This window comes from Nomascus leucogenys, chromosome 13 (genome assembly GCF_006542625.1).
Source record: "Nomascus leucogenys isolate Asia chromosome 13, Asia_NLE_v1, whole genome shotgun sequence".
Classification (NCBI taxonomy): Eukaryota; Metazoa; Chordata; class Mammalia; order Primates; family Hylobatidae; genus Nomascus; species Nomascus leucogenys.
The window spans coordinates 42,500,411-42,527,111 of NC_044393.1; the positions used below are offsets into that span (position 1 = coordinate 42,500,411).

General features: G+C 44.4%; 1 long non-coding RNA gene across 1 annotated transcript; it reads left to right on the forward strand.

Moving 5' to 3' along the window:
- The first annotated feature begins 4,827 nt into the window (after positions 1-4,827).
- LOC105740766 lies at positions 4,828-24,800 on the forward strand. Its single transcript, XR_001116846.2, has 3 exons — positions 4,828-4,999; positions 22,928-23,147; positions 24,533-24,800. It is a non-coding gene; the product is annotated as an uncharacterized LOC105740766 (long non-coding RNA).
- The last annotated feature ends 1,901 nt before the right edge of the window (positions 24,801-26,701 follow it).

Here is a 26,701-nt window from a genome sequence, read left to right on the forward strand (position 1 = left end):
AGTAAACAGGGGCAGTTGTCAGGCTCCAAATTTTGTAGTTATTTCTTAGTTACAGCCAGACATTTCTAGCCACTGACCAATGCAGAGACAGAAGATGGGAAGCCACTTCCAGGGTCCCATCCCACCCTGTGGGCTGATTTCCTGGAGTATGTCTTAGTCTAGCCATTGTAATCCTCAATGATTAGTGAGAAGAGAGGGAGGGATAAGGAATGCTTAGATATTAGCAAGACAAAAGTCAGTAACACTAGGATTGCAAGGGGTTTAGTTTCATAGCTATACAGCTACCTAAGAAATAGTTGTGAGAAATGACCCTTAGGACCACGGCAGCAATGGTGCTTCCTCCACCTCCTGGATTCACAGGACATATTGAGTACTCAATGACTAATCCAATTATTTACTTCCCACATACTTATTAGATGTTTACCATGTGCTAGGAGCCCTTCCAGGTCCTGGAAATATTGCAGTGGACAAGGAAAAACAAGACCTCTTCATCTTAACCCTCTAGAGGGAAAGCAGATAAAAACGAGAAAATAAACTTCAGAGGGTGATGGTCTTCCCTGTCATAGCAAAAGCATTCAGTAACGTTCTGTGGAACACCCGCTGGGTTCCAGACCCACCTTCCCAGAGAAGTTCACCAGGGAACTTAAGAGGGTGATAACTCTTTTTTTTTTTTTTTTTTTTTTTTGAGACGGAGTTTCACTCTGTCGCCCAGGCTGGAGTGCAGTGGTGCAATCTCGGCTCACTGTAAGCTCCGCCTCCCGGGTTCACACCATTCTCCTGCCTCAGCCTCTCCGAGTAGCTGGGACTACAGGCGCCCGCCACCACGCCCGGCTAATTTTTTGTATTTTTAGTAGAGACGGGGTTTCACCGTGGTCTCGATCTCCTGACCTCGTGACCCGCCCGCCTTGGCCTCCCAAAGTGCTGGGATTACAAGCGTGAGCCACCACGCCCGGCCGATGACTCTTATAAGAAAAGAAAAGAGGATACCTAACATAGAGTGAGTAGCAGAGCAGGGGTGCAGCAGGCGAGCTGAGCCTGGGTGGCAGGAGGGTAACACTTGGGCCGGGAACCAGAGCCAGAAGGAGCCAACTGGTTGCCATGTAATCCCACCTCTCCTTGCTCCCAAGCCACTTCCTGTAACCCTCAGGATACAGGCGAAGGACGCAAGGAGGAAAGGCTGGAATTAATCTTTCAACACAGGTTGGCATCATCAGATGAAGCCCAGAAGAAAAGGAGATAGAAGAATGAGCACAGGGTGGGTGAAAGGTGGTCTGGAAAGACCCCAGGGAAGTTCTAAATAAGTGACGAGATGAGGAGACCCTTAGGGAAAATCATTGATGATTATTAGACTTTCCTGATGGCATTCCTTTTAGGCTACCTGAATGTCGTACAACTTCATGACTATGGCTGATTCTAAGGTGACCCCCCAGTTATCCCACCTCCTGGTATTTATGCCCTTACATAATCCTCTCCCCTTGAGTGTGGGTGCGACTCGTGACTTGCTTCTAACTGGTAGATGAGTCACATAAGATTACATACAATTGGAACATCGGTCTTGCTGGTCAACTCTCTGCTTTGCTGGTGTTGGTAAATTAGCAAGGGATATGTTGGGGGCCATGTTGGGAGGCCCATGTGGAAAGGAACTGAGATGGCCTCGCCCAGCTAGAACCCAGCTAGAGACTGAGGCCCTCAATTCAACAGGAGGCAAGGAACTGAATTCTGCTAACAGCCTCATGAGCTCGGAAGTGGATCCTCCCCTGGCTGAGCCTTGCGATGAGATCCCAGCCCCAGACAGCACCTTGAATTCAGCCTGTTGTGGGTCCTGAGGCAGAGGGCCTACTAAGCCGTGCCAGGATTCCTGACCACAGAAACCGTGACATAAAAAAAAAAAAAAAAAAATATGTGTTTCAAGCCTCTGAGCTTATGGCAATTTGTTATATAGCAATAGAAAACGAATACGATGGCATTCATAAAGGTTGATACAGCTGCTAAAGCGTTCAGAGAACCAGCAAAGCATCACTGGGAGGGAAGAGGTCTGGAGCCCAGGGGGTTTCACAGAACATAATGTAATGTTTTTGATATGACAGGAAAGACCTGAGCACAGGAATGCTAAGAATTAAGATTTCCACTCGTGCTTAAGAGATTGTCAGAGAGACTGAGGTGGCCAGGTGGTAAACTCTTGTTTACCACACTAATTCAGTAATGTGAATTAATTCGGGAAATATAGAGTCATGGCCACAGATGGATTTTTTTGCTTATTACAAAGAAAAATTAGGCTGGGTGCAGTGGCTTACACCTGTAATCCCAGCACTTTGGGAGGCTGAGGGGGGTGGATCTACTTGAGGTCAGGAGTTCCAGACCAGCCTGGCCAACATGGTGAAACCCCGTCTACTAAAAATACAAAAATTAGACAGGCATGGTGGAGCACACCCGTAATCCCAGCTACTTGGGAGGCTGAGGCAAAAGAATCACTTAAACCCGGGAGGGGGAGGTTGCAGTGAGCTGAGATTGCGCCACCGTGCTCTAGCCTGGGTGATAGATCAAGACTGCATTTTAAATAAATAAATAAATAAACAACCCTGATTATAATAAAATAATATACAAATGTGATTTTTTTAAACAAAGTCATACAAAAGCTTATAAAATAAAGAGCAAATTCTTCCTCCTCTCCCCTCAGATTGCCAGTTCCACACCTGAGAGACTACCAGTTGTTATAATTTCTTCTCTGTCCTCCAGGAAATTTTCTGCATGTATCTAAGCATATGTGTGCCTTTGTCTACAAAGAGGAATAAACTGTATCTGCCCTTTGCTTTTCTCGTGACACGGTGTCTTGGAGACCCCTCAGTGCCTGTGCATTCCAATTAGCCATCCTTTTTCATGGCTGCTAAAATTCCTTTGTATGAGTATGCTTTATGTAACTGGTCTCCTGGTGATTGGCATGATGTTTCCATGTTTTCACTATGACAATAAATGTGACATGTAAATCTTTGTTCACTTCTTCAGTTGTAGGATGAAGAACTAGAAGTAGAATTGTGAGGACAAAGCATGGGCTACCAAACTGTCCACAAAAGCTGTACTGATTTTATTCCCACACCTATACAAGGGCATATTTTTTAGTGAAACTTTGGCCAATACTGCATGTTAACAAATTTTAGAATCTCTGCCAATTTAACAGGTAAAACTAGTACCTAGGGTTTTAATTTGCATACATCTGATGTTTTCAAGCTTCTTACAGGTGGAATCTATTCAAAGGATGCAGAATCCAGGACAGAAGTTAGACATTAAGAATGAAGCCCTTGGCCAGGTGCGGTGGCCCACACCTGCAGTCTCAACACTTTGTGATGGCAAGGGTGAAGAGTAACTCAAGACCAGCAGTTTGAGACCAGCCTGGGCAGCATAGCAAGACCCTGTCTCCCTGCCACCAAAAAAAAAAAAAAAATTACCCCAGCATGGTGGCATATGCTTGTATTCCCAGCAACTCAGGAGGCTGAGGTGGGAGGATCACTTGATGCCAGGAGTTTGAGGCTGCAGTGAGCTATGATCATACCACTGCACTTCAGCCTGGGCAACAGAGTGATACTCCAACTAAAAAATTAAAAAAAAAATTAAAGCATGAAACCCTTTGCGATAAATGGAAAGAAGAAACAGTGTCATTTCAGAGCATCTTCTCAAGGGTAATGTACCCAGCACCCCACAGGTGGTCATGATCTTGGCAGCCACCTCATGAAAGCTCAGAAACTTTCTTCCTTATCTCAAAATTGCTACATACTTTGCTTAGAGTAAGATTAGTGCATTATAAAAGAAGCAATGTGCATCAGGCACAATTAAAACATATATTTGAGTACTTGATGAATGTCAAGAATGATTTGTAATCAAAATGTCCTTCTACAGAGTCTTCAGGAAAGAACTTATGATTCTCAGGTGATCATCCTCCTGAGTGTGGCCATGCTTGAAGGTTAAAAGAGCCTAGACACTTTTCTTCTACTTTTTGTTCCTTCAAGCTGAAACTCCATCCAGTGAAAATTGCTTAACGGGGTCCCTCCATATAAACCAATAGGTGTTATTTTAAAAAAAAGACTCACAGATTTATATAAAAAAGGAAATGCTTAATTCACACGTATTCGGTTTCTGTTCTGACTGTTTTCAACAGCTTTTGAAGTAGCCTGTGAGCTCACAAAGCCCTCAGCTCAGTGCAACACAAACATACAGCGAAAGCAAAGGGGCTACTCAGGTCTCTCCGTCTCGGAGAAAATGTGCCAAAGACTGGATTATTTTTTAAATCTATTTTTGCAGTGAAAGGAAGCCACAGGCATCTGAATACTGGCTCTCTAGCTTGACACCTAATTTCTGCCAGGGTATGAAGAGCTCCCTTCTGAAACTGCACCTCTGGAATTTGGGTTGGTTTAAAACGAGATTGGAGCATTTGGGTGGCTTTTGTTTTTGTTTCCCGGTTCTCCTTCAGGCTAGCATTTCTTTCCTCCAAAGGACACTGTGTACTCACCACAGGGACTCCTGATTATCCCAAAACACAAATCCTGATTCATTTTTTAAAGACTCATGATTGAGGGCTCGTCCTGTATTTTTGTTTTCCCCCAGCTATAGTCTACCTGAGCCAACAAAATGAGTGTATTCATTTTATTTTTAAAAGCCTCCTACAAATCTTCAGTGACTCTTTGAGTATAAAATATTCATACCTTGACTCCAAATTACAGTTGGGAGCATAACCACTCAACAAGTACTTTTAGTTCAGATTCATTTTAGATTCATACAAGCAGAAGAAGGAAACTTGGGAAACACAAAGTCTCCTTTGAAGGAAAGAAATCCTGAATGAAGAAACAGGGGGATATACTGCCGTCTTAAACCAACCCAAACGCCTCTGCCACAGTCGCAGTTATTTAGGGTGGAGGAGCGGGCTCTGGCAACTAGAGAAGGTGGCCGCAGCATGGGGACACCCGAATTGAGGAGCTGTTTGGGCAATAAGCTGATTTAGAGAATTAAGGTAAGTCAATCAAATGTAACTGTGTTCCAGCTACATCAACTTTTATCAAAAGTATTCAGCACTTGTGGAAGCTATTCTGAGAGTTTAGTCACATCTACTGCAGACAGCTAGAAAGGTGATTTTACTATGAATTTGGATGCCAAAAAAACATAATCTCGATATTCAAAACCCATTTTTTGATTTCCGTGAAGTGCTACCTGGCAGGTCTGGTTGCAAATCATTTTGCAAATGCAAATCCCATTCTCAAAAGTTTCAGGAGTTTTTCTTGTTAGCAATCCTCATAATTGTTGCAATCCTGGTATAGATATTTTTAGAATAAAAAAATAAAGAAGGCTCCTGGACTTTCAGAATGGAGACATTATGCTAATTGGAGATGGGAGGTTTTATTTGACAATGGTTTGAAAGAAATTCACCAGCATTTATGAAGTCTGCTGGGCTATGAGATCTTTGAAAGATACAAACATAGTAAAAGGCAATTTTTTTTCTGCCAATAAGATTAGGCTTTGCTACCATTTTAGCTAACCTAACTAAAGCCTTACTGGGAAAAGGCCATACGTGGATGCCTTTCAGGGATCACATAACTGGAAGTCCAGAGGTAGGGAAGCTTTTGAGTTTGTTTGATACTGTGGCCCAGTAAAAAAGTCAAGGCCTCTGGATTCTGTTTTTCTCGTCTTCATTCTGTGTGGTCAGCATCATGCAGGGTTGCAAATGGATCCCAGCAGCTCTCATGATTACAAGTTTCTTCCACCACCTTCAGAAAGGGAGGGCAGAGATGACTTTTCAGAAGAGTACTGCAGCTGTTTTTCTAATACCTGCAGCCTGCGTGGCTTACATGGCATAAAGAGTTCACTCTTGAGTTTATACCTGTGGCCAAGGGATAAAGTTGAACCTATTAGTTCAAAAGTGGGCCCAAGACACTTGCCAGCACCAGAAACTCCAGGCAAAGCCTTCTTCTTTAGCAGAAATCTTCTTCCCCTTTAGGACTGAGCTAGAAAATCCAAACTAGGGCACCCATCCATTCCAGTGCCCAGAGGAAGAGCAGCAATTTTTAGCCACCAAAATCTTCATCAAGAAATTAGAATTTTAGAGTAAATCCAAGACAGCCAAGACAGCATGCTGGAGGCCCTATTTGAACAGGCTATATGGAATAGATGGCTCCTTCTCAAGGGGCTAGAACCAGATACACCACGTCCAAGGCCTTATCCCAGCCGGTCCTAGAGAGTCTTAGTTCTCATTCCTCATAAAGGGCATTCACCTCACAAGAGCCACATGACCCAAGGCATAATCTCTGTGCAGTGGAACTTCAGCCAGTGGGAGGACAAAGTATCTGAATGCAAATTCAGTTAGCCCAACACCACACCCCTTTGTGCCAATGCTGAAAGTAACCAGCAAGACAACTGTCACTCACTATTCTAGCTCTTCCACTGGCCCACTGATTTCCCACTAACAATAACACTCTCTTATCTTGATTCTCAAGTGCTGTTGTCTGGAACTGAGTTCTAGTATAAATACGCCAATGATGCTCATTCAGCAGAACCAATGAGGTTCGTTCTGGGCAGCCACAGAAAAGGCAGAGACCTCCAGCTTCTCACTCTCTCAAGGCTGGCAGATAGCAGCACCATGAAGGGCACCAAACTATGAGAAAGTATTTAATTTACCTAGAGATGAAAAGTAAGCTGCCAGGTCCCGAGCATCCTCTCTTCTCCAGCTCCTGGACACCTCCTGTTCCTGCCCTCTTCTCAGTTGCCTTGCATCTGGATTACTGCAAAGTCCATCTATTTTCCTATTTCTAGTGTACCCTCACTCTACATTCTAGATGTTTCTAGCAGGTTAATCTACCACTTTAATCATGTGACTTCCCAGCTTTGAAAAATTCCGTTACTCCTCATTCCCTGTTAAAAAAGAAACCAGGATTTTGGGCCTGGCTTTCAAGGTCCAGCACAATCTGGCCAGTCCCTGACCTCCCTGACCGTCTCTCACCTTCCCCTTATGATCTGCCCATATTCCCACCCTACTATCCAGTCACTATTTCCGGAACATGTCTACGTCTCTGCTCCATATTATTTCTCATGCATTCCTCCCAAATGGGATGTTCTTCTGTCTCTCCCACCCAAACCCAGCTTAAATGCCTCTTCACTGAGCCTCCCCTCTCAAAAGCAATTTGCTTGCCTCTCATCTAGCAACCCAAATCACCATGTGTTGGATGAATTTATAGGTGTACATGTGAAGGAGCAGATCATATGCGCCACAGCTCATCCACAGAAGGTCCCCAGTAAATACTCATCATATGAGTGCGCAAGAATTTACAATTCTAAGTCATCTCTTATTAAATTACTGCTGAGTTCATCATTTCCTGTAAAGGGAACATTGACATGTATGTCTAATAGGTATATTACTCTCTGTATTCAATTGCTAGGGCTGCCCTAACAAAGTACCATACCCTGGGAGGCTTAAACAACAGAAATGTATTTTCTTACCATTCTGGAGGCCACAAGTCTGTGATCAAGGTGTGAGCAGGGTTGCTTTCTCCTGAAGCCTCTCTCCTTGGCTTGCAGATGGACGTCTTACATGTTCTTCTCTCTGTGTGTCTGCATCCTAATATTAAATAGGCCCCATCCATTAAATGACCTCATTTAAACTTAGTTACCTCTTTGAAGATCCTGTCTATCTCCAAAAATAGTCACCTTCTTGGGTACTGGGGGTTAGGACTTTAACATATAAATTTTAGGTGGGCAAAGCACATAACAGCGTATATATTACACACACAAAGTGTGTATACACATTCACACATAAACACATGTTTGTCATTTTTCACACTAAATGTTAACAAGGTTGAATATAACAAAATAAAGAGTAAGAAATCTAGACAATACATGGAAATATGTGTAACACAATGTTCAATTTTAAAAGACGATAAAATATCTCATTTACTGTCATGGTTATTAGGTAAAATACATAGTATAAAGCATATGAATTAAATAGTTTTATTTTAGTGTGGTAAGATTTAGTTTTGTGTATCGATTAAATGGTACTATAGCAGGACTGACATTCCACACCACTGTTCCCATGTGCCAAGAAAAAATGACTTCTTTATTTCCTATAATTGGACTCAGCTTTGAAGTTCCTCCCACTTTTTTTCCCTGTAATGACTGGGGGAAGCTGCGCAAGCTGACTTGTGGAGAGAAACAGCCTCCTCTGTGTAAGCCGCATCAGTCAGCCTCTTAGCATATCTATTCTAAAGCCACCTTCCACTACAGCTGTTTATCCTTCTTGTGCCTCTTCAAGGTGCCTCCAGGAAATGCTTATGTCCCTTTAGGTGTTAGGGGAGGCCTGGTCCCTATGCGGAGCTCCTGTATTTGTGGCTCCCAGGTAAAGGGCATCTCCCCTCCCCTGGTCGAGACAATATCCTCTGGTGCCACTGCAGAGTGCCGGTTCTGCCTGGTTCTCTGGGGGCAACTATGTAAGCTCCCCTTGCTAAAGTGTCTGTTGAGCATGGGCCTGGATCAGGACTGTTGGGGGGAGAGTCCACACACATGGCTCCCTTTCACCTTGGGGGGACTGCAGATCCAACTCACAGCAGGCATGATGGCCTCATCCCTCAGGGACTGCACTTACCCCCACAACGCCCATAGCAATGCCCGGCTCTCTTCCTCACCATGGAGGAGGTGAAGAAGACTGAACACACAGTGTCAAAACCCCGCATCCCAAACCCATGCCCGTCCTTGCCATTGTGGAGCTGCCGTGTTGGGGGGTCTTGCTGGGGAGGGAAACAGGAGCATGTGTTCATTTGTCTCTTGAGTCTCACAGAATACCTCCTAGATGTTTCCCTACCCTCCCTCTTCCTGAGATCGGCCCTAAGGAAGGCTAGACTGGACCCCAACTACTCCTCTCCTTCTTCCTCTGGCCCTCCTCTCAAAAATCAGGAAGATACTCCTATCTGCTTCTTGTTGCCTGCAGTGCTTTCACATGGCCTCCTGTAACCTCCCCTTGCCATGGCTCATGGAAAACCTCTAGGGTCTGAGTCATTCAGTCCTCATTCTGGATATGTAAGGGAGGATTTGGGAGTTTAAAACTTTTTTTTCTCTTTCCCCAAAACCTGGTTTTAAGATTATTTCTCTGCTGTTGGGCTCAAGAAGGAGAAAACTAAACCTCAAAGTAGGTCAAAGGCATTTTGTTCTTAGCCTTAGACTCTCAAAGAGTGGCCCTTGGAATGGGAGATTAGCATTGCCTGGGGGCTTGTAAAAAATACTGACTCTCAGCTCTCCCCTCCTCACTCCAGACCTTCTGATTCAGAATGTGTAATAAGACCTCCGGGTGGCTCCTGGGCACTAATGCACTGATCTAGGAAAAACTCCTCAACCTGTCCCTCATGGATTCCCTTTCACTTTCACAGTGGATGGGTTGAAAGAGAATATGACTGATGAGGCGACAAAGGCACTGGTTCAATATTTTCAATAATAAAAATTTGCTCTCCTATTCATCATCAACAAAGGTGTATCTCTGCAAGAACCAAACCCCTGGGAAGAACCAAACCCTTTCCATGCTCAGAAAGGTTTATGGTTTTTGAGATGAGTTCTGAGACCTGTTCAGCATGCACTTCCCTGTGTCCGTGGCCCCCAAGCTGTGGGATAACCAAAGCCTGGCAAAGCTCCTACCCTCCACTGATCTCATGCCACCTTCACAGTCTCTGGACAGCTGGATGTGTTCACTTTATTTTAAAAGGTTAAGCTTCTGAGGCTCAGTAAAATTAACCAATTCACTCAGAGTCACCCAGCTCCCAAGAGACAGAGCTGTGGCAAAGCTGGGTCATTTGAGTCTATGTCCAATGTCTTTCCCAAGCTGTTGAGAAGGAGAATGCCTAGAGTAAGCTTGTTTCTCTTTCTTTAGAAATAACCACTAAAAAAAAAATGCTTGCCTTGAGTTAGAACAACTTCTGTGTACAAATTCTGTGTAACTCAGGATTTTCTGTGGGAGAATATGATTGCCCTCTAAGATATCAATTTAAAATGTTAGAATTTTCCTTCACATAATGATGATGTTGATGACGTAACAACTAGTTAAGGATCCAGTTTTACTGGAGGAAACATTAACCACCCTCAAAAGAAATACACCCTTGGCACCCTTTTCTCCTCCTGGAGTAGGCACCTGGCTGCACAGGTGAGTGCTTGGGAGTTTAAAGGCAAGGCCTGCAGCTGCCATGGATGACATCTGTTTTATGATCCTCCCTAAGGGAGCTTCTCAGGCACCACACAGCATGTGGTGTAAGTCAGACCACTTCCAAATCAAGTGAAGATCCATCCAGCTACTCTACACCCTGCAATAACCAACATACAGAGAAACCATATAGAGTGTTCTGGGTACTGGTTAATATCTACAGCAGGCCCACTCTGAGTCACCACCATGTGCATTGCAGATCTAATCTCCATGATGCCTGGAGGAAGGAGAAAGCATGATCTTGTTTGAGGAAGATGAGGAAACTGAGGCCTAGGGAGGTTAAGTGCCTGCCCAATGCTACTCAGCTCATAAGTGAGAATCAGACTCAAATCGAGGTCTTGAGTCTAAAGGTCATGTTCTTTCCCACTACCATCCATCAATTTCTCTCCTCAACCAGTGAATACCATTGGCTTAGACCACCTGTTAGGCTGTATGAGAAGTCTCAGGGAGAAGCAATTACTAACAGAACCCTGAGGAAAAAGAATGCCTGGCAGGGGGCTGATAAGAGACTCTTGGGGATAGGGAAGCAGAGCTCCCCAGACATCAAAGGTAGTGACTAACAGAGAAGGTTCTGCCCACTGTGTTGACACAGTTGCAAGGAAAAGGTGGTGTTGATGAGTAAGACCAAGCTAAAGCAAAGCTGAGCTTTTTCCCAGCCCAGTCCTAGCTCCTTCTCTCACAACCCTTTGAGAAACAGTGCTTTCAACGTGCAGGACTGGTGTGCCTTCACCTTTTCTTGTCAAATTTTAAGTAAACCCAACCATGACCCTTCCAGGTACTTGGGACATGCTGCAGTTTTAATGAAGACACACCTTAGAACATTGTAATGTAGAATTTTCTACCAATCTGGTGGCCAAAAGTTTCCTTCCCAGGCCAGTTGCCTTCACATTTTTTCTCACAAGAAAATGTGGTGATCCATGCAATTGCCCACTTAAAAGCAGGAAATTGGATCCCTCTGGGTTTTGGACTCCTAGGAAAGGGGGTGCTCCATAATAAATTGTTTAAGGGAAGGAACCAACCTCATCACCTATCTCTCAACACCTGCACACACCACCTGTCCACCAGCTGGTGCAGCCTGCAAGCCACTCAACCTACCCTCTCTACCTTCCCAAGTCCAAGCAAGATGGAGGCCTCTGCCCAGATGCCTTATGATTGGCTGTGGCTGAGCACTGGCATCCACTCAACATCCCCAGAGAACTCAGACCCCACCACAGACATCAATGGTGGGAGATGAATAGCAATTCCTCTGTGAAGACCCTTGAGAATTCATTATATGGGTTGTTCTGAACACTCCTTTAAACATGCAAATCCCTTCAGTACCTCTATACTCGTGATGGAATAGAATATGAATCAAAGGCTCAGCTCTTTTTATGCTCAGATCATAAAGTCTGAAACATAGCAGGTTTATGTGTGGGGTTTTTTTTTTCAACCAGAGGGCATAGTTAAGGCTTTACTTACTCAGTGCTGGCTGAAAGAAGCTTAGGAAAGGGGAAGTAGTATTTCAAATGTTATCTATTTTTAAAATTAAAATGATTAATGACTAGAACATAAAACTCAATTATTGAGTTTTATCACATTGAGACTGTGATTAAAAATACAGAGAGGGTGGAATCTCCAGATAAATTCCAAAGAGTCTTGTGATGGATTTAAGGTCCCATTAGCCTCATGGGGATCAAATCAAAGGCTTTTGGTTAAAAGTAAATCTGAGACTCAGGAGTGAGAGTTCTTACAAGGACAGGAGAAATTCCACCAGTACTTTGTAGCAATGGCCCTGAAAACTGGAGGACTCTTCTGACACATGGTGGGAATTATCACCGTCCTGGTATTTTGCACAAAAGTGCTTCCGGTCAAATTATAAGCGCTTTCCTCTGTAGTCTATTTGAGCCCCCCAGATATAGTCCCTTTTCTTGCCTCTGGTGTTCAGGGAAGAGCTAGATATCTAGCCTTTCCTTGAAGATTTTCCATGATGGTAGTATCTTATCAGGAGTCCCTATTCACTGCAAGTGAATCACCACACCAGGAAACTCAAAGCAGGGAAATCATTTACCTTCTATTTAATAGGGAACACAGTTCACCATTACTCAATACTCTAGCTGACTCTTTCACCACTGAGCATTGGAAATGCATAGTTCTAGAAAGTTTCTGTTCAAACTGGGCATTTCCATATGCCTCCTTCAAGTAATGATAATAATAATAATAAAATTTAATTAAATTTAAAAAAGCCTTGGCCGGGCACGACGGCTCATGCCTATAATCCCAGCACTTTGGGATACCAAGGCGGGCAGATCACCTCAGGTCAAAAGTTCGAGACCATCCTGGCCAACCTGGTGAGTGAAACTCCATCTCTACTAAAAATACAAAAATTAAGGGCCAGGTGTGATGGCTCATGCCTGTAATCCCAGCACTTTGGGAGGCCAAGGTGGGCAGATCACCTGAGGTTGGGAGTTCGAGATCAGCCTGACCAACATGGAGAAACCCCGCCTCTACTAAAAATACAAAAAAAAAAAAATTAGCCTGGCATGGTGGCACATGTCTGTAATCTCAGCTACTCGGGAGGCTGAGGCAGAAGAATCCCTTGAACCCAGGAGGCGGAGGTTGTGGTGAGCCAAGATTGCGCTATTGTACTCCAGCCTGGGCAATAAGAGCAAAACTCTGTCTCAAAAAATAATAATAATAAGTAAATAAATAAATAATTAACCAGGCATTGTGGCACACCTATAATCCCAGCTACTCAAGAGGCGAGAATCAGGAGAATCATTTGAACCTGAGAGGTGGAGGTTGCAGTGAGCCGAGATCCTGCCACTGCACTCCAGCCTAGGCAACAGAGAAAAACTCCACCTCAAAAAAAAAAAAAAAAAAAAAAAAAAGAAGCCTTGGGCTCAGTGAGCATCTTGAGGGAAGAAGAAGGGTTCTCTATTCTGCATTCAGCTGCTGACCCTCCAGGTGACACTGACCTCACTGTTCCTAAATGTTATCCCTAAAAAATGGGACAGTAACATTTCTGAATGCTGAGATATCTTTCCAGTACCTCATTGAATAGGCCCACAGGTCGTTGGCAGAATATCATGTTTGGTGAATGCAGGTGACTCACCACCCATGACTCTGAAGACTCAAGTTTGAAAAGTTGATTCTATCTTTTTTTTTTTTTTTTTTTTTTAGATGGAGTCTCACTCTGTTGCCCAGGCTAGAGTGCAGTGGTGTGATGTTGGCTCACTGCAAGCTCCGCCTCCCGGGTTCATGCCATTCTCCTGCCTCAGCCTCCCAAGTAGCTGGGACTACAGGTGCCCGCCACCAGAACCAGCTAATTTTTTGTATTTTTAGTAGAGACACGGTTTCACCATGTTAGCCAGGATGGTCTCGATCTCCTGACCTCGTGATCCGCCCACCTCGGCCTTCCAAAGTGCTGGGATCACAGGCGTGAGCCACCACACTGTGCCAAGTTGATTCTATCTTAAATGAGTTGAAGGGGACTCGTGGCCTCTCCACACTTGAGAATGCAGTTTGGGAGTTCAGGAAATGTGATTAATATTATATGTCTACTGGTCTTTCCCTTCAGCCATTCTTAAATATATTATTCACATTTGAACCTCACAACAATTACAACACATGTATCATTATCCTTGTTTGATGACTAAAGAGCTGAAGCTCTGTATGGATGAGGCCTCTAAGCTCTTGCCATTAGGAAATGGAGACACTAAAACTTAGATAATATCTGAGCCCTGAGTATATCCCACATGCCTACCTCCCACCTGCCACCATGTGTACCTTTGTGCTTCAGGGTAATTTCTAGCAGCAGAACTCTATCCTACCCACAAAGGACTGGAAGTACCTGGAGAATTAAGACACCTGAGCAGCCATTGTCAGTCAGTGACTGACAGGAGTTGGTGCATTAATACCTCAGCTCCCCTACCCCTGCGAGGGACAACTCTGAGGCACATGTTCTACTCTGGCTCCCAGAAGTCCCAGCAGAGTTAAGCATCAGTGCCCCACAGTAGTAACCTGCCTGATGGCAGGCCCCTGCCTGGCTGCCTTCCCTTTCCTCTCTCACCTCATCACTCCCCTACCAGCATTTCCTGGCCAAATATCCTGCTTGCACTCAAATCTTTGCATCAGAGTGGATTTCTGGGAGAGCCAAAACTAAGACACAGAACTTTTGAGCCCAGGTTTTATGTTTTCATTTTACCTGACACTTTCCTGTCTGTGTGGGTTTGGAGTTTTCTGGAGAAACCATCAGAGGCCTGATCTACCAGAGAGGTAGATCTCTTCTTCCAAAACTGAGCTGTCTCCACTGTGTGTGGAAACTGGAGGGGATGTTCCCACACCCATCCTCTCTATCAGGGTTGGTGCTACAGCCTCCCGAGTGGTTGTCTCAGCTGGGCTCCAAAAAGGCAGCCTTTCAATTGGAGTTTAGCATGTGGTGTGTTTATAGTCAGTGGGGCCAATTGGCAGGGATTGGGGAGATGGAAAGAAGGCAGGAGTGAGCAGAGGGAGAATCTGGTCCCCAAAGCAGCCTTGGCCAACTGTATGGTGAGCCCCAGAGCTGGCATAGTTCTCAGAGTTATCTGAGTTTGGCTGAGATGGCCAGGCCCTTGTAGACTGTCATCCAACAAGACTGGATTTGGGCCACCCTAGAAAAGACCATGACCTCAAGGGAAGTGCTCTCTGCAGTTGAGTTGACCCCTGAAAGGGCTGACAGCTGAAGGCAGCTTGTGGTCTGTACTCCCAGCAGCAGACCAACAAGCCCAGTGACACCTCAGTGTCCACTGAGTAGTGATCCTGGTTTCAATCTCTACTTCTCTCCACCTTACTGAGAGAGGAGCTGTTGCAAACCCATCCTGGGCTTTTCTCTCCTGCTCAGAACACTCTGTGACTCTCCATTCCCAAGGGAAGAAGCCAAACTCCCTAGCCTCAAAGCTCCTCAGACCAATTCTCTCTTGTCTTTGAGCTGTTCTCGCTGCCCTTCCCAGGAAGCTCCTGCCCTAACACCCACTGCCCAGTTGCTCCCCCTGTCTTTGTGCTGGCATTGCCTCCCCACCCCAACTCCAGGAGCCCTGTGTCACTTTCGGCCTGGCAAACTTTCTTTTCCTCCAGTGTTTGGCTTAAATATCAGCCCCTCAGGCAAGAAGCACCCCTCCCTTCCAGCCAAGGAAGAGTGAATTGCTATTATCTCAGGGGTGCACAGTCCTGCTGCTGCAATGATGAATTTTGTTGTGTTCATACATATTTCTGGTTTACTCCCAGCTGTGTGAACTCCTGGAGGACATTCATGCTGCCCCATGAGCTGTAATGTGAGCTTACGGGACATACTAGGGATTTGGTGTTTGTCAAATGAATATTGGCTGAGCTTCTCTGGGAAACAAACAAACGTGCCTTTAAATAAGAGCTAAGGCCAACATTAGGTCACACCCCTGTCACAACTGTGGCTGCAAATAAAAAGGAGAGGGCCATCTGCTGTGGGGCTTTCAGCAAGCTTCTGCACCTGCAAGCTCTTCATCATAGACTGCTCTTGGGTGCCCAGAGCCACCTGGTATACTCTCGTAGACAGCTTCACGTGTCTGGAATGTGTGAGACCCCTGCCCCCAGGAGGGCCCTTAAACCAATGATGGGTGCAGCGCTGACCTTCGTTCACACACCTGAGTCCCCTTCAGGACCAGTCTGAAGCTCCTCTCTGCTGGGCGTAGCCTGAAATGGCCCACACTGGGCTTCCCTGCCTTCCCCACTCCCTTATAGACCTCTCTGAGAAGCACACTGACTTGGTAATTCTCATGCACAGGAGTCCTCTCCTCAGGCTCTGCTTCTGGGGAACTCACCTGAGACACCGATAGTAATAGACTGACTAATGAACTATGGAATATACACACTGCACTGCAGTTAAAAGGAAGAGGTCATTCTATACGTGTGAACCTGGGAAGACCTCAAGTCATACTTCTGTGTGTAAAAGTAAGTTGAAATCTGATAAGTGAGCTAAAGTACTATTTAAGGAAAAGAAAATACTGAGTAATGCTATTGGAAAGTTAAGAAGTGCATTCTCCTTCTCAACACCCACCCCTGTGCACTCCAGCGCTGGGCTCTGCACCCCCTGTCCAGTGACCAACCTGTCTTCTGTGTTTCCCAGCAATGAGCAAACCAGCTGCTGATCATGGGGACCTCTGCTCCCACTCATCAACTAAGAAAGTCCCTTGGAAAAGGGAGCAATATTTTTTATGAACTATGTAACTATGTTGGTGAGCTTAAAGAGTATGACTTTCTCAGTTACCCGCAAATGAATCCAAGTGGCATTTTTTTAGCTAATGGGTGAAACTTGACAATGGTTCCACCCCCAGAGCAGGCCTCCTGGGCTGGTCTGAAGCAGCTGGTATGGAAGAGGGTGTCAAACTGGCTCTGGCAACTGAGGGTCCTCCTAGAAAGATGGATGGAGGAGGCTTCTGCCAGATTCAGGTCACCTGGAGAACATCACTTGGAAGAAAGATGGCTTTACAGATGGGAGAGGAGGGGAAGTGCAGAGACTACTAAAGGAACAGAAAAGGAAATCAGAAAGTGGAATGGTGAACAGCATGTTACCGGGGAGGGTAACAGGGAGGTTGCAAAAACATTTGGAAGCTGAGGCTTCTAGGACCAAGCGACCTCAGGAAGAGGGCAGAGAAAAAATGGAGGCAGTGTTAGCATGTAGTAAAGACTTTAGAAAAAAATGGAAATATGGAAAAGTTGGGAGTTATTAACAGCAGTAAAAATGAAATGCTGACTTTAGCCTTCAAACGAAGGGAAAGCCATGGAATTGAAGACAAGTTCTGGCGCTTGGCTAGGGACAGTCACAAGTGAGTAGAACATGTTTTCTAATTCTGGAGCAGTCTTTGGCCCAGAGCTCAGCACAGCTACTATATCATGTATAGAGATGAGAAATAATCTTTTCAAATGTGTGGTGTCATTTTGAGCAAATGTGTTTATTTTTTTTAAAGGGTTGTTTTAAGTAAGAGTTGAGAGGACAAATTATAAAACATAGTATAATGCATCTCTGTGTAAAATGTTGAGAACTTTCTCAGCTGTCATGCTGAGAAGCTGCAGAGGATACAGGAGAGAAGAAAAAAATTGATTTAATGTTCTCACTATGCCAGACTCTGGGCTAAGCCATCACCATGAGTCTCACTCATGTCATCCTTACCTAGTCTGAAGAGGTGGCTTCTGCTATTATCCCCCTTTTGCAGATGAGAAAACTGAAGCTTCCTTGCAAGGAGAGCTAATGAGCCCTCAGCTCCCAGTGTATACGGTCACTTAGGCTTTCTAGATGAGAACCCACAGTAAGGAATGCATTTTCCATCCAAATGCAGATACACACACATTTATAACAGAAACAGAGGTTTTCCAAGACTCTGTTTACTATGTGAGATGCGTTGAGAACTTCTATTCCGTTATTTTCTTTTCCAGTACTTGTAATGAAGTAAATTGCTGTCACACACATTAATGGGTCACGAATGGAAGTTTGAAAAGCTTCCGTCTAGGATTTGTTATTATCTAATTCTATCTCTTCAAAACCAGTGCTCACAGGTAAACTGGGTTTTTAAATACAAGTAACAGAGAATCTGTGCTCTATTCTCCCATCCACCCATCCATCCACTCACACATCTACCCATCCATCCATTCAATAAACATTGATTATCACACAGACTTATAGTCCAGATTCCTCATTACAGGAACTGATGCTATCTCATCAACTCTCTGCTCTCAAAATGGAAAAACTCAAATCATCAAACCAGGCAAAAAAGTCAGTAAATAGCAAATATACGTCCTAAAAACATCCACTGAGAAATTATAGATGCTTCCAAAGCTAACATCTTTGTGCATCCCCCTATCTCTCCACCCCCAGAAAAAATAAACTCTTCCTTCAGACAACCAATCACAAAAACAAAGAAACATGCAAAGCATGATAAGTGAAAACAATCACCATAACGTTCCAAGATATTGGTATTGGAGGCATCACCAGGCATAAAAAATGAAAACTAAAACCACGCATGCCCAAAGTATGCTTGCATTCTGAATTTTTTGTGAGTCCTGCTAACCATGACCACAGGCTGTTTAAAATTACACCATTTGCCTTATTTAATTTTCTTCTGCAGTCATAAATATTAATTAAGTGAAGCCACATAGAGCCTGCATTTCAATCCTTTCACTTCCTGAGGACCATAAGCAATTAAGAGCCACAGCAATTTAAGTACTAGCTGGTTCTTTAGGTCTGCCCCGTGACAACCACTTTTTTTTTTTTAAATTAAGTCAGATTTATTAAGTCTTGGTGGTTTCTTTTTCCTACCTGACTTCTGGCCTGTGGGTGTTCCGAATTTAATTTCTCCTTTTATAAATAGGAACTGTTTTCCTGCAGGGGAGGGGGCCTGGTCATTTTCTCTAAAAGACGATGCAGAAAAGCATATGTTTTGATTAATAAGAACCAGAAATATTTATGTGCAGCATGTCAGCTAGCTGGTGGCCAAGACCGCACTTATCAGTGTTTGTTTAGAATTATTTTATGACAAAATCAAAAGAGATTATTGTACAATGTAGGGAAGATATAAGGTAAAATGTGGAAGTCCTGTCACAATCCTCGTAAGTCCCACGCTCTAGGTGTATCATTATTAATAGTTTGATGTGTAAACTTCAACCCTTTTCCATGCAGTGACAGAATCAGGGTTTATTTTTATAAAACTTAAATCAAGTTACTCATATCCTGCAACCATTTAGGTCTTCATTATAAAATGATCATACTTTTTATATTGTTTCATAGAGATATCACTGCTTATAATAGCTAGAAGATACTACGCAATAAAGTTGAGTTATTGTTTATTTAACTATATTTCACTAGCAATAACATCTTGGGTATATTGTAGATAAACTGCACACACACACACACGTTAAATACATACACACATAGGCATACACACATGTACAAATGCACACTATTCCAATAACCTGGAAACTTTACCTCCGAGTATTTTCTTTTCTCCCAGGTTTCTGATAACTTCTCCATCTCACTAAAGGAGTGCCTTTTGGGAAGAAAAGAAAATTATAAAATGAAAACAGGTCAAGATTTGGGTCAGAGGGCCTAGGCTGTGATCGGAAGGGTTGGGTGAGCCATCAATGTCTCTCACCCCAGTTTTCCGAAAACCAAAGTGAACTCCCTTATGTAAAAGGCTTGCATGAATCATCAAGTCTGAAGAAAATATTAGCCTCTACCCTGACTTCTCTCTAGTCTTTGAGAGCTCAGTCATTTGGAGAAGGGTAGGTAGAGGAAACTCTTGGGTAATGTACATGAAGAAAGAATGCTGTATTTCTAAATGTAATGTTAAGAGGGAGAAAAGGATGAAAGAAAACAGGTGAGTAGAGATAAAAGTCTCTTTTCACTTTCTACTTAACTATGAGAATGGGGGTAGTGAGGGTCAGATCAGAGCTCCCACCCCAAGGGACTCTGACCCATGTTTCTCAACATTAGCATCTACTTAGCAGTTTATTTTGAAGAATTAGAAGAATGAATTTGCCAGATTTCACACTTAAAGGGCACACCTAAACTCCTAAACTTTTGAAAGGTATAGACTTATTCATGTAGACTCCTCCGGAGAATCTTATGTGTCACTTACATCATAATTTTTCATATAACATAGTATAATTCATTCTCAGGCAGCATTACATATTCCAACCTTCTCGACTAACAGAGACAACCTATGGGGTGATTTAGTAGCCAGGTGTGAAAGGGACAACTGAAAAATAAGTTTGTGTGTTATATCCGGTTCCATCCAGGAATCTCAAAGCAGCTTAGTATAATTTTTCACCAGTTTTATTATCCCCAATCCACACTGCCTTAAAAGCACACATTGATTAATTATTGGTCTAAATTTTTTAGTGTTTCTACATTAATTATTTATGTGCCTTTATAAATATGGTAGGAATTTTTTTAATTTGCCCCCAGAAAGAAATATTTTCCCTCCCTTTTAGCAGTTCATATGTGAAAGAAAGGAGCCTTTCCAGAATGAATGCTTCATTTCAATTCCCCCAAAGAGAAAAATTATCTTATCACTAATTAGGAATGTATACTGCAAATTAAATAAGCCCAATTTGAAAAATTATTCTCATCTTTGAGACACAAATTTTAATTTCTGAGCATTTTCTGTTATATATGTTGGGAAAAAATTGAGTGGCACACTAAGAACAGTTGTATTTCTTAACAAAGGGGTTAATTGTGAAGCCTATGGGTTCAGTTTTAATTTTTCCTAATAATGTTATTTTCTCATGCATGGGTAGGCAATGCCAACTCAATGTCAGTCCAAATTTTGTGGAGGAAAATTCCCATTTCCAGTTGCCATCACAAGAGACTCAGGTCTTTTCCAGGAGGACCATGAAAATCTCATTTGAAACTCAATAAGCAGGAATTTCTTCCTCACTTTCCCTTCTTTTTGATCTTTCTATTTTGTTTCTTAAATGCATATTGGGATCAAGGAAGAGGTTCAGGGGATGTTTGGGAGAGGTCAGTCCTATCCCTTTTTTCTTTTGAGTGGGAAGCCCTGCATAGCCTTCCTGAGGGCCAGCCCAGCCCCAGAGGTGGGCAACTGGGCACAATCAGTCTGCGTTCTCTGGGGCCTCTTCCTTAAGGAGAAAATTTATAAAAGTCTTGGTGAGTGTTTGCTGATGCAGTGAGGTTGCAGCTGACACTACTCAGTCTGGCTTTTATATATATATACTTTTAAAATGAAGTTTCCACATTGAGAACTGATAATTGCCACAGGTCCCCTTTCCTACCCAGTCAACCAGGGAGGTCCCTGTCTCCGGAAAACACAGCATAGGAGGGGGAGTGTGGGGTGAGCTAACAGTGCACCATAGGGGGCATGGGGGGTGGGCAGCTGTGCTTTGTGGGAGGACCACTACATCGCTTGGGCTGCACAGAGAAGTTCTGACTTCTGTGGGCTGGGGACCATGAACTGTGGCTGCGAGAAGAGTCCGTGTGGCTCAGAGCAGCTGAGAGGCGAAGGACGTAGATGCACTAGGGAACCTGCAGGAGCTGAAAAGGAACGTGTACTTCTCATTTTATCAAGTCATATATCACCACCTAGCTAGGGATAGACTACAGGATCCTTGAGAGAAACAGGTCTTTAAAGCTGTGCTATTCCACCTGTGGTCAGTGGACAAGACTGACAGCATCAGCATCCCTTGGAAGCTTGTTAGGAATGCAAAACTCAAGCCCCTCCCTGCGGAATCAGAATCTACATTTTAACAAGATCACCAAGGGATTCCTATGCACATAAGGGTGTGAGGGGCCGTCCCAGTCCTAGTTCATTCGCCCAGTCCCAGTGGGTCACTGTTGCAGTCATATGGTACCCCTACCTGAAGCTCTCCTTTTTGCAGAGAACTCCACAATCTTTCCTCTGCAGTTGCTCTTGGGAGTGAAATTAACAAAGAGCTAAATAATGCAGACACGTGTATTGCAAAGCATTAGGAGCTATGTTTGACACAGGATGAGGCTCCCAAGCAGCACCCATCACGTGCAGCAGCACCTCTGGCCGCCTTCATCCTTCTTCCTCCTGGAAGCCAGAAACCCCTAGTTATCCCTTTGATAGGAAACTGATATTGTAGAGGAATTGCCAATGGCAACAGGACAGAATTGGGCTACCACAGGGCTGCTTGTCTGCCTGACAACTGAGCCCTTGGTTTTTCTATTGATTCTGGGTCAAAACAGGCTCTTTGCCTTGGGTTTTAGTCCATCTCTGCCAGCAGATAGACTATTTTAGAATGGTGAAATGTATAATCTTCCCTTTGGAATAGGTTTTTAGCACTTGGAAATTCCAGGGTCATGATTGGAAGAAGCCTCAAAAGTAAAGAGGCTGGGACCTGTGGCAGAAAAAGGGAGAAAGGAGGAAGTAAAAGAGGAAAACAGACTTAGTTTCTAGAAGCCCATGGCTTTGCCTATTTGTCCACCATCTGGAATATAGTAAGTGCTCATTAAATATTGGCTGAATGAATCCAAAACATATAAACTCCCCATCCTTGTCATTGCTTAATATTAGAGCAAGTTATATATAGCTCTTTTTGTTGATTCAGAGCATGTGTACCATTTGAGATGGAAACGAGAAGCAAACAACTGCTTCCTAAGCATCAGCCAGGAAACCCAGGACTTAGTAGCTTCTTTCTGATCTCCATGTCTCTCATATGCTTCATTGTTTCATGCTTGTTGAAAGTGCATTTGTTTATCCAACTAAGTAATCAGCAGCTCATAGGCCTAATGGTATCACTTCTAAATTACCTCCCTGTATAACACAGAGGGTTCCTAAGAAAGAATGCCTGGGGTTGGATTCTCCAGATAGGCTGTGACTGATGCCCCATGACTCTTGTCCTTCATAAAGCTTACTGCTTGCCTGTTTGGCAGGAATAACTGAGATTTCTCCCAAGAATAACATCCAAATGTATGAAATAGCTCTCAGGGCCACAAATGCAGATGCATCTAATTTAAGCATCCCTCAAAGAAAAGTTTATTCTCACTCACCATGGTATGTTGTTATTGCTACTAAAAGTTGCCATTTTTTATTTTTATCTCTTCCAATTATTTTAATTACCTGCTATAATAGTCCCACATACCAGAAATGTGCTAAAAACACAAGAATGGTGAACAGGATGTCAAGTATATACCAGAAATATTTGTCAAACCCTGGCTCAGAATGGGCAGAGCACTGACTTTCTTCACAGACCTACACAGATGGGAGTGGAATCCGCAACTGCTCAATCCATCCACTGAGAAATCCCATAAAAGATGGACAGTCCACAGCTGAAACCCAACCTTCGGCACAACGATCAAATTCTACATGCATAAAGCAAGAGATCTGTGTGCCAGATCCATCTTAAATGCACCCCACCCAGAGGACAGAGTCTGTCTCCTTCCCCTAAACAATATGCAGAAACCACCCTGGTAAGTCAATACCTGTGGTTGACATGAATATTTCTTCTCAACTCAGGGAAGATCACAGTTCATCCCCTGATACCGGTAAGACAAAATAATAATGGCTTGTTTTTCAGAACTCAAACCTGTCGTCAGTTTGTATGGTGGCTTCTCTGATCTCCTTTCAAGGATGAGAACTGAATGAATATTTGCACAAGTTATTTTGCCAAAGTTTCCTTAACATCAGATCCAATATCCTTATTACATATTGCTCCATAAAATAGTAAAAGAGAATGTAATAATAAAGTAATGATATTAAATGATACAACCCATACTGCAAAAAATATAGATTGAAGATATAATTCTACAACCAAACATAATCAATGTTACTAACATCGTATTTATTTAATTCACTTTATTTTCTCATTTTAAAAATGTATGTTCCATCTTTTCTTGTGGATCTTGCGGTGGAGAGATAGATTGCATGCAGGTGCAGAGTATTACACTTAAAATGTTGCACCTTGCCTCCCTTTTTATCAGCATTTTCCTGAGCTTTTGCCGAAGGCTGCAACAGGCTGATTTTTTTTTTCTTTTACATAAATACCCTCTGATCAGGTGTTCGTAGCTAATGACCTTTCCAATTGCCCTCTCCATAAACAACTGGTCTTTTGACCATCTAAGAACTATGAAAGCCAACATAAGTGTTTGAAGGTGTTCTCAGTGCTAAGCAGACAAATTTTGATGGTCTGATTTTTTTTTTTTTTTTTTGAGATGGAGTTTTGCTCTTGTTGCCCAGGCTGGAGTGCAATGGCGTGATCTCAGCTTACTGCAACCTCTGCCTCCCGGGTTCCAGCGATTCTCCTGACTTAACCCCCGAAGTAGCTGGGATTACAGGCATGGGCCACCACTTCTTGTTAATTTTGTATTTTTAATAAAGACAGGTTTCCACCATGTTGGTCAGGCTGGTCTTGAACTCCTGACCTAAGGAGATCCGCCCGCCCCAGCCTCCGGAAGTGTTGGGATTACAGGCGTGAGCCACCGTGCCAGGCTGATTTTTTAGTACATTTCAGAAACAACAACCCATCCAAAGAAAGTGAAATGTTGATTATAATCTTTGACACATGATATGCCTTTTCTTCATTGAGACTTGAGATTCATCCAGAGAATGAATAAGGGGTGTTTGGACATCTGCTTTTTTACCAATTAAAAAGCTTATAAGAGAGTAAAAATGCATATTTTCCCAAGACTGTGTTGTCACTTTTCCATCCCCTCTGCCTTCATCTTGCCTACGTATCTGCCTTATGTTGCCCTAAACACATTGGGGAACTTTGAGCAAGGCCTAGCCTGGGTGTTTACTCTCTGAAAGGTTTTAAGAATTGGAGTATTAATGGGACTTTTATTGTTTTTCTCCTTAGGTATTTCATGGGTTCTCACTTAGGAAAATTGAGTTCTGTTCAGTGATGCCCCTTCTGCACTGGTTAGTTTCATGTGACAAAGAGAGCTCTAGGGAGGACTTTTGCTAGGGGAACGCAAGATTGTTTCAGCAAGATGAAGGCCTAAAAAACCTGGATGGCCTGGGTGTTTTCTTCCCAGGGAGAGCAGAGGAGGCCTGGATTTGAACTCGAGTCTTATGACTTTGCCTTTGAGGCAACATCCAAAATAAAAATAGCGTGCTAACCCCAAGCACAGTCCTCAGTTATAAAGCAGCTTTATTATAGAAGCCGGCGGTGACCTAACAAAATGGAAAGGGAAGGGCTTTGTAGGTCTCGGCCCTACATGAGCGTAGACTAAAGAGGGATCGGGAGAAACATCTGCAGCCCAAGTTCCCCGCGAACTTTTTCCTGGAGAGAAACTCCGGGAGCAATCTTCAGCATTCAAGCCTGAGCCAGAACTCTGGATAACCCTTTAGAAATCGGAGCTCCGGGAAGGAGGAGCTCCAAAGACGGCTGAGCTGGAAGGGAAGCGAACCCCAGGCTGTCTGAACGTCCCTGCTTCCTTCGCAGCCCGTTGGTGTCCCGCTCCCCGCTACCTAAAGCTAACCGTAGACCCCACTCGCATTCCCATGGGGCGGGCGTGCCAGGAGGGCGCGGGAGCGGCTGCTCGAGACTCTAGGCGGCGTCACCCAGCCCTACCCTACCGGAGCTCCCAGAACCTCGTCAGGGTACAGGAGGGCGGTTTGGGTTCGCGCACAACTTCGGGGTTGGGGCTCCAAAAAGGCCGAGTTCCCCCGAAGGCGTTTTCGGAGCGACTGGGAGAGAGGGGGAGAAGGTGCTCGGGTGCCAGAGCTGCGGGGTTGGGATCGCGGGGGTAAATGAGGACTCGGGTCGGTCCCGCGGGCCTGGCGGCCGACAGGGGTCGCCCTGTTACTGTGGAAGCCCCCGCCGAGCGCTCTCTGGTGTCCCTGACCCCATCTACCAATAGTGCTGGGGTGGAGGTGGGGGCTTGCAAAGTCAGCTCCTTGGAAGGGTAGCGCACCCTACTGCGGCCCTCCAGCTCGCTCCTTCTGTTCCTGGAATAATTTCTGGGACCAAATTTTCAACCAGGAGCAAAATAGAAAGGGGAGTGGGCACCCACATAAGCTCACAAACACTCTCATACAGCACACGCACAGACTAGGTCAACCATAACATTCTTTTGAGTTTTGGGGGTGGGGTAGGTGTGTGCGTGCGTGTGTGTCTGCCCTGGCCTGCGGAGAAAGCTTTGAAAAATTGCTCATTCTTTGAGCTCCAATGCGTACTCCTCTTTCCCTGCCCTCGGTGGAGTGATGAAGTTGCTCCCATCCACGCGCTAGGTGGGACCCCGTGGGAAATGCTGGGGATCTATCCCCTCTGACTCCTCTGCGCACACCTCCACGTTCACTACGTAGCCGTACAGACCATCAAGCCCCTTCCCTGGCGCACCGGGCTGGCCTGCCCCTCGTGGGAGCCTTCAGCACTCTGGGGACCGATGGGCATGGCTTCCGCGGAGATGCAGACCTTGAATTTGTGGGAGAATCCCGCCCTGGCGCTCACTCAGCGGGCTTATTAATGCCCTCTTTATGAATAGTGCAAACCATCTGCATTTCAGCAGCAAAAGGTGCTGCCGGCAGCTTCCTCCTGTGTCCCAAACCGTGCGGACCTGAGTCCTGGGGTTGGGGAGGTGGTTCCCCTGTGCCTACTGCTCCCTCCTCGCTTGCCTTCCAGCCTTACCCTTACTCAAGCTTCAATGCGAAGCTCCGTGTCTGCCATCTCGCCTGTCTTCTGCCACCATCCCCCCCAATTTTGGACAGGTGGGCTGGATGCTTTCTCTGTGTCTGAGGGGGTGGGTACAGGGCTGGATCCCGAAGGCCCAGCCATGTTTTCAGAACCAAGAAAGAGCCTACACATCCAAACACCTGCAATATCCATCCCCCCACTCCAAATCTGGGCTCACAGGCTAACCCAGAACAGAAGACAATTTTTGAACCCAAGAGCTGCAGGGGAAATAAAAGTATACGATTGCTGGAGTTTCAATTTCTATAAAGCAGCCCCTCTGGAAGACAGAGAGGACAGAGACGCTCTTGAAGTCAACTCCATATGCCCCATCATTGATTCCTGGATTCTTCT